The following is a 9,297-nucleotide window of genomic DNA, read 5'->3' as shown; positions in this document are numbered from 1 at the left end:
ACAACAGAGATTGTTATGGTTTGGATATAAGGTGTACCCCTAAAACTCCTGTGTTAAATGATTAGAATGTGAGAGCTGTGGCCTAATCAGTCCATCCTAGTTTGAATGGACTGAATGAGTGGTAACTGTAGGCAGATGGGTCATGGCTGGAGGAGGTGGGTCACTGGAGTCATTCCCTGGAAGGGTTCATCTTCCCCATGGCCTCTTCCTCCTTCCTTCTCTCTGCTTCCTGGATGCCATGAGGCAAGCAACTTCCCTCCCCTGTACCATGCAGTCATCATGTGCCATCTCATGAGCATTGGACTCACCCAGCCATGGACTAAACCCTTAGAACTGTGAGCCAAAACAAAAACTTCCTTTTCTATGTTGTTCTTGTTTTGGTCACAGTGATGTAAAGCTGACTAATAGAGAGATGAAATATCTTAAAGCTATTACCAAGAATCTAGTCTCTATAAGTATAAGAGAAGGAATAATTAATCATCAGGTTCCTGAGCTATCCTGACCTGAAATTATAGGATCAGGCTACCCAACTGGAAGTGAGCCTTATAGGAAAAAAGATCACATCCATTGTCAACCCAAGACCCATCAGGAGGAAAGTGAGGAGATTATATACCCTAAACAATGGGACAAATGTAAGCAGGCAAAGGATATAGAGAGGTTAGCTTTTGGGGGTACAAGGCGAGGGAGAGAAGGGTAGTGAGTGAACCAGGAAGGGTGATGGATAATTTCTAGCTCCTTCTCACCATGGCAGTTTTACGTATGTTGTTCCTCTGTCTGTTGCCCTTGTTGGATGCTGATCCTCTTTTCATTCTTTATTCATTTCATTTCCTTTTCATTCTTCAAACCTCAGCTCATGTGTCTTATTTCTTAGGGAAGATATCGTTCACCAAATAATAAGTTAAGACCCTTCATCATGGAGTTAGGTTCTTTCCTTCTCACCACTTATCTCAGTTTGCAATTATCCTTCTATTAGTGTGATAATTTAGTCAATGTGTGTATCCTCCATGATGTTCTATAATTCTCTTGTCTGGGGACTATGTCTGTTTTAACTCATAGTGGAATCCCTAGGTTTTAGTACACGATGCTTAGTTCACTAAATTTCTGCTGAATAAGTAGACTAAAATATTATGGCTTTAATATTTGTGTTCCCTTCTCCTGAATTCATGTTGAAATCCTAACTCCTAAATGCTAATATTAAATAAAGAGGGCTGGAGATGTGGCTCAAGCGGTAGTGCACTAGCCTGGCATGCGCGGGGCACTGGGTTCGATCCTCAGCACTGCATAAAAATAAAATAAAGATGTGTGTCCATTGAAAACTAAAAAATAAATATTAAAAAACTCTTTCTCTCTTTAAAAAAAAGAAGTAGGGATTTTGAGGAGGAGAGGAGATGAGGGTGAAGTCTGCATGAACGGGATTAGTATTTTTTATAAAAGAGGCCTAGAGGGCTGGGGATGTGGCTCAAGTGGTAGCGTGCTTTCCTGGCATGCGTGAGGCACTGGGTTTGATCCTTTATAAAAATAAAGTTATGAAAAACATTGTTCTACAAATGTGAAATAAATTTAAAAAAAGGGGGGGCCTAGAACTGGGGCACGATGATGCATCTCTGAAGTCCCAGTTACTCCAGAAGCTGAGGTGGGAGGGTCACTTGAGCCTATGAATTTGGGACCTGCCTGTGCAAAATAGCAGACCCCATTAAAAAAAAAGCCAAAAAGAGTTTGCTCCTTCCACCAAGTGAAGGTGTGAAGACTGATTAGGAACAGATCCTAGTCACCAAATCTGATGGTGCCTTTATCTTGGATTTCTCAGCTTCCAGAATTGTGAGAAGTATCTGTTGTTTATTAGCCATCTAGTCTAAGGGTCACTTGTTAGAGAAATATGAACAGACTAAGATGGTGTAATCAAAGAACATTAAGACATTGCCAAATTTCATTTATGAATGTGCTATGGTTCTTTTCATTATTCTACTACCTTTGGACTTTATTTCTATTATATTATTTGTTTTGGTCTTTGTTGTTTTTCTAGGTGGACAGATTCTACTCTACTTTGGTCTGGTGTGCATAACACTGCCTGTTGAAACTCATGATTCTCTAATAACGTTTCCTCAGTGTTTTTTTTTTTTGCCTTGTTAAACTTGAGATTGGTCAGTCATCTTTTGCTGAACGTAAAATGTCTGATTGACACCAGCATGCTTCTCTTTCTAAAGCAAGAAAGGATTAAATGCCCTAAAATTGACATACATGGGCACTGTCAAGTGTTCTGGCTTCTTTGCCATCTCAGTTCAGCTCAGTTAACACATATTTATCAAGTGTCTGCTGTATGCAACACAGTGTTCAGGTTTGGAAATGTGAAGATGAATAGGACAGAATCCTACTTTTAAGAAGTTTTGACTTTGGAGAAGATAGACACATTTTTCCTCCCAAATTTAATTCTGTTTAATTCCTCAGAGAAGGAGAAGGACCTATATTTTAAACATAAAAATAAATGTTGCTAAAAAATGAAGGCATTGATAATTAAGTCCTCTGCCTTAGCCCATACATACTGAACTGATAAAGCTAGATGAGACTCAGGAAAGAGACAAGAACAGGAACCCTTGGGACTCTGTTCTACGGCAAGAACCCAACAAGTCTGCCAATTCATGCTCTTTGTTTAAAATACAGACCAGTGGGAGAGGAAGAATTGGTATACCAGGGGAGTGTGTGGCCCTGGAGAAAGCTAAAACAGGCTGATAACAGACATAAAGTATCTTACAAGGCAGAGGAAGGGAAAATCTTCATTTAACACCCCTTCCTCATCTTGGTTGGGTCACTGGTTATGGCTGGTTCAGCTGTCGAGTGCACTGAGCTCTCTCTGCATCTTCACTCTTTCTTTGGCATACAACTCAGGGAAGGTCATTTACAATATTGCTGTGATGCCACTATGGGAGTAGTGAGGTGGTTAGAGCCTAGAAGCTTCCCATTCGCCACTAGCAGGAGGGGCAACTTCACATAAATACTGCAAAAGGAGTAGTCCTTGCCCTTGTGTTGAATTTGGTGAAGCTGAAAGTTGGGCCCATGAGCTCTCCCCAGCTCTGAAGCACATTATATACTGTTGCTAAATTATAGGATCCACCTGAGTCTACTATGCCCAATGTAGAGAGAAGCTTTTCTCTGGTGGTAAGGCTAACCACCACTTTTTTTTTTTTCAGGACTACAGTACACTCTTCACACCATGCTGCTGCCCATTCAGTGGCATGAGCTCCAGGGTGGCCTTCTGCCTTTGACTGGACAGCATCCATCACAAAAAGGGCTGGCCATGTACTTCTCAGTATGCTGTGCCTCTTTTCAGTCTTCACCTTTCCCCTGTTTTCAAGGGGGCTGATTAATGTATTCAGGAATCCCAGGATTTGTTGCTGTCTTTGTTGAGGCTCTGGCCAGGCAGAGCACAGGAGAGGTTCTCCAGGGCCTCCCCAGAACCCACTTTATACTTTTGTAATGTTCTTCTCTGTTCAGATGAAATTCAATTTTACTGGAAGCTGTCCTGTCAGCCTTGTCTGCTTGGACACTGAGGGCTTGCTGGGCTATCTTAGGGTTTTGGTCAGTATGCATTTCTCAGAATATACCTAGAACAATCACCATAAGCATACATCTTTATAGCTAATTTAGCCTGTTGAACCCTGTGCATGCCATGGCAAGAATGTTCATCTTCAGCATCAGTTTGTAGTTGGTAAAGCATCATTGACAAGTTTTTCAAAGGGAGACTTTGCCTGTGCAATGGGTGAGGGCTCCCAAGAAGAGGTGTGGCTGGTGCAACATCCCTTCTTTTACAGTGCACCTCACTGAACTGGTTCCAGCCTCCCACCAGCTCAAACTCCACCTTCACAGTGTTTTACAGAAGCTTCTCAACTTTAAGCTATAATTAGGACTCATAGTCAGTGTCTTCCCTGTTAGCATCAGAATGTATACTTTGCCCTGAACAGAACCTGCCATCTCCTTCATCTGCTGCAGTCTCTTCTCCATCCCCTCTGCACATCCTGTTGCTTTCTCCAGCTTCCTTAACACTATGTGTCTGAAACTAGCAGCCTTGAAATGAGTAGAGCTGATCCACCAATTCCTGCAATTTTCTGCAAGATCTGCTTGATTTCTTCCTCACCATCAGCCATCATTTCCAAGCCACCATAATTAATTAATTAATATAAAGGCTGGTAAGAGCAGTGATTAGAAATAGATTTTCTGTGAAGTTAATGAAGCTTAAACTTTAGTACTCTCATTTGTTGGGCCTGTTCCAAAGCCCAGGCAAAGTGCTCACACGATCATGTTTTTATAAAATTTGCAACTGTTAGCTATTTGAGCCAAGTAAGAGCATACTCTTTCTACTGTGACCATACATCTCACCTCCTCTTGAATTAAGTAGTTTAAGAGTAGCAGCAGGCATTTTGGGATTTGGATAAGGGGTAGTCAAATTGATGATATGTTTTGTTTGTACTTTGTGTGATATAGTTACATGTTTTTAAGTCACTTTCATGTATATTTAAGGCTTCTAATCATCTTGGTGTAGAAATGGCTTCTAGAAATGCTTGTGTTGCCCTTGACTTGACCTTGTCACATGAAGATTCAGGGCTAGAATTGTGAGATGTTATGAATATGTTCCTCAGCCCTAACATAAAAAGGATGTTGGTAGAGATAAAAGCAAGATTCTAAATGTGTGGAACCAGAAGCTAATCTGTGGAAATTTCCTCGATAATGCACTATGTAAAATTATAAGTCAAGACTTTGTTTTTCTCATTGATGTCTAGTTTATTTTTATTTTTAATTAAATAATTTTATTGGTGCATTATAAATATACATAGTAGTAGAATTTTTTTCTACATATTTGTACATGCATACATTATAACGGTATAATTTGGTCAATTTCATTCCCCAGTACCTCTCCTTTCCTTTCTCTCCTCCCTCCCTGTGGTCCTATTCTTCTGTTATATGGGTCACCCTCTTGATGTCTAGTTTAAACAAAAGATCTTTCACAATTATAAACAACTTTTTTTGATGTGGATCACATGAGACAGGAGTTTTTAGAAATTCTTTATAGTAATATAGAAAGTTTGTGAATAATTTAATATTTTATGAAACCCAAGTCTCATAAATAAAAATAAATTTTGATCAACTGTGGCTGAGTTAAGACTGAATTCCATTTCTCCTCCCTCTATGGAAAATGATATTGCAAAATAATTGTCATATTAAGAGGCAATAAAGAGCATGCAATCAGCAAGAGGGAAAACAAGTAGGAAAGTTATTCTAAAGTGTCAGGCAGTTAATTAGCTAAACACAATGTTCTTTTTCTGTTTTCTGGTAGATGATGTATTTTTAGCCTTTCAAAATTTGTAACTTGAGTGCTTTTTCATTATAAATAATATTTATTTTGCATTCTAATTTTGTAATTGCTTAAAGAGGATTGTGAAAATTGTGCTAGCTTCAGGACCCACAACCTGGAATTTGCACCCTGTGGTGGTAGAAGATTTGGATAAGGAGACTTTGCAGTTCTGAATTGTGGCAGTAAAGAAAAGGCAGTGATCAGATACTTCCTCAAAGAGGGCACACTTAAGCTGAGGTCTAGAGATTGAGTAGGAGTTTTCCAGATAAACTCTCCAAATTGAAGTTGGACTTGCCCATATCATGGAATTTCTTTTTAGTTTTGTAATAGGGCACGTTTGATTTACTGCTTCCTTTGGGGTATTTGTCTTCATTTTATAACTGGTTTTAGAGAGAAGAACTTTTTTGGGGAGTCAATAGGGTCCTGTGGATTAATTTTGAGTCCCCTATGGAGAGTCATAGCCAGGAACTGGTGGAACCTCCCCCAGGGTATTTGGGACTCCTGGGCAGAAAGGAATGTTTGAGAGCTTAGGTAACCATTTTCTTGCCTCTGCATGGAATCCAGTTTTATTCTGGGTTCAGTTCTTTGGCATGGACAACAATGCCTACAGCCAGGAGGATTTCCCTGAGCAGCTGTGCAGACTGCATAGGTGGGTAAGTGGAAACCAGAGCCAGAGAGAAAGAACAGGTGGCCATCTAGCCTGATGATGATTTTGATTGGAAGATTAGTTTTTGGATTCATTTGTTTATTTATTTAATAATTATTTGAGTGCCTACTATGCACTAGATCTTATTCCAAGCTCTGGGACTGCAGAAGAACGTAAAACATAAAATACTCCTGGCTACTGTGGAATACATAGGAGGTATTTCTTGAGAATGACAACTAGAAAATGGAACTTTGTGGGAGAAAGAAGATGGAAGGTAGAAGGAATGAAGATATGTTTGCATCTCCATAGATATGGGCTAGTAAGACAACGAGCTGTAGTTTCCAAGTGTTATAATTAAGCTTAATGCAAATTTCGCATTGAACTCTCTTACACGATGGTGCTGAATTTTATATGAAAATGATATTTACCCTGCCATATCTTTGAGAAGAACTGATAATCCAGGGATGTGTGTTGTGTGTAGCTTTGTACATAAACTTGTGAGCTTTATGGTTTACTGAAGAGAAACTAAGGCTTTCAAAAAAGGGCATGAGAGATCTAGTTTGTATTTATATAAATCACAGGAACTTCTCTGTAGGGCTTGATCTCTGTAGGGATTGTAAGGGTATACTAGTCAGGAGGCTAACAGAGCACTGCAGACTAGAGTCAACCAGGGCTTGGGGTGGAACTGGGGAAATCAGAAGGAAAGAAAGAAGACAATGACAGATAATACTTACGAAGTAAAATCAGTGAAACCTAGAAACTTGATTGCATGAGACTGGGGGAAGGGTTAGTGAAGTTGAGGATAACTTCCAGGGTTATTAGCATGGATAGCAAGGCTGCCAGGTGAAGAAAAGTTATCAAGGTGGAAGAACATGTTAGGGATAAAAAAATGAATTCAGTGTTGGAGGTGTGGAATCTGAGGTGCCCGAGAATGATTGATGGAAATGACTAGTAGAACATTTGGTTTTCAAGTGTGTTAGGGAAGTGCTGGGAGTTAGAAATAACATTGGCAATAATACTGGAATAATATTGGTGCTACTTGAAGCAGAGCTAATGGATGGGATTGGTGAGGAGGAGTGAGGAAATTGAGAAGAGTAGAAGCCCAAGGATGGGACTCCAGGGCTGCTACATATGACCCTGGTGATATAGGCAGAGGCCTGGGGCCCCTCAAAGAACACCCCAGAAGGTCCCAGAGAAGTGCAAGAAGCTTCTCCATTTTTCTCTTCTGGAAGGAGCCAATGTGGAATTTCTGTGCCTCCTTTATTCCTTCAAGAAATATTTATTAAATATCCCCAGATATGTTGCCACATTTTCCCACTAATTACTTGGTGAAAGGTGTCAGATGCCCAGATGGTTTTATTGTTGAAAACACGATTAGCTCCTTGGTGGGAAGAGATGGTTCTGAATAAGGTCCTGTGGCCCATAGTAGGAAGGCCCAAGACACTGAGCGTCGTGAAGTCAGCAAAGCTGTTGTGCAGACCGGCCAGATGGGGACTTGGGAAAGACTGGTGCGTGGCGCTCAGGCTGGCCTGAGGGAGTGCCACGTGTTGGTCGCTGGAGGCCTGCTGCGCAGCTTCTGTCGCTGAAGCATCCGGGTGTCTGCTGCTTTGCTGGCAAGCGCGGCCTCCAGCACACACGTCTGAATCCCTCCTTAAGCCACGAGGCTGTGGCTTGCCGCTTTCCTCCCCCAGAGCAGCCTTTGCAATCTGTTCAGTGCTGTCTCTGTGCTTGGAAGGAGGTGGAGGAATTGCGAGTCGCCGTCTGTGAGGGTATGGCAGGCAAGGAGGGAGTAATGCCCTACTTTCAGAAAACGACGGAGAAGGAAAAAAAAAATCTTTATCATTTTACAAACTTTAATGCATGTGGTAACCTCTGGTGGTCATCATTAATTTAACCCATCAAATGTGTTCTTTGAGATTCTAAGATGGATAAAATTCTCAAACAGAAAATTAAAAGATCTAAGAAAAATGATAATGGCCTTAGCTATAAGGCCTAAATAATTGAGGACAGTCTCAAAGGAATATTAAAAATCAGAGGAAAGTTATGGACATTCTGTATGTTAGAGGAGAAACCCTTTAGAGAAAGATGACTTTTTTGAGGGAGGGAGGTTTAAGTGTCAGGTGAGCCACTGTGATCCCCACTGTTGACTCCAATTATAGTATCTTTGGCTTTTGTTTTCTGTGTTGGGCTTCTTTTAAAAATTTTGTAGAGCAAGTGGTGGTGTGTCAGCTACTTTAAAATACATTTATTTGATCCTTGAACACTGATATTCGCATTGTTATCTCTGTTTTACAGGTGAGAAAACAACAGTTCAGAGGTAAAGCTGTGATTTTTTGGTCAAGGCTGCTGGATCTGAACCCAGTGAGCAGGGAATAGGCTCTGTCTTCACAGTCTTCTACCACAGTTCAAGTCCAAATGTCCCCGTGCCCCTTTCCAAGCTATATACTACTCTGTATAATTATTTTGACTTTGGGGGCCATGCCTCCTAATCAATTTTAAATCTGAATCAAGAACTGGGTTATGGGCATGTCACCTGAGAGGGTTGTTAGAATGTGCTGTTGGTCTTGCATGCTCCCTCTGCTGAGGTGCAAAATGGGAAGGAGAGAGAGGGTATGGCTTATGGTTAATCCCCCTTATTGTTTCTTTCTATGATTAAAGGTCCATCTCTGATGATGAGTCAGGGATGAGATAGAAGGGAGCAACCCTCTCTGTCAGCAGATGCAGGTATGATTTACCATCACTGGGTGGCATGGAGACAGAATCAGGAAGACTGGCACAGGATCATGTTATGTTGTGTTCTTTAGGTAAAATAGGTCAAGGCCCATTTTAGGATTTAAGTTATATCAGGGAAGACAACATCAGAATATGTAACAAAGTATGGAAATTCTTTTCAGCATTCAATTTGAATAAAGCTTCTTCTCATTGGGAAATAAGAGTTTTACTGACAGCTTACATTGTGTTGCTAATTAGATTCTATCCCTGCTTCCTCTATTAGTGACAGCATTAGGTGGAGGGCTGTTGGCACTGGGAAATTCTCTGAGTTAATTGATCTTTGATTTTTATATTGTCTTGTGTTCTTTTTAAAAATAATGTTATTACAGAAAGACAAGTTGTAAGTGAAGCTTAGGCTTGCTCTTAGTACTTGATGAAGGTAATTATGAACTTTCAACAAAATTATGAGCTACGTACCTATAGGTGTTTGTTTACTTCATTACCCAAAACTAAGTGTGACATCTGCTGATTGCTAAATGTCCAGTTTAGAATGTCAGTTTAGATTGCAAAATGTCCAGTTTAAAATGCCATTGTC

General features: G+C 40.5%; 1 pseudogene; it reads right to left on the bottom strand.

The window, feature by feature from the left end:
* Positions 1-2,844: 2,844 nt before the first annotated feature.
* On the bottom strand, positions 2,845-4,142 carry LOC107148695 (annotated as a pseudogene).
* Between the last annotated feature and the right edge of the window lie 5,155 nt (positions 4,143-9,297).

This window comes from Marmota marmota, unplaced genomic scaffold (genome assembly GCF_001458135.2).
Source record: "Marmota marmota marmota unplaced genomic scaffold, marMar, whole genome shotgun sequence".
NCBI lineage: Eukaryota > Metazoa > Chordata > Mammalia > Rodentia > Sciuridae > Marmota > Marmota marmota.
Note: the sequence above shows the minus strand (reverse complement) of the source record. Positions and strands in the feature narration are given on the sequence as shown.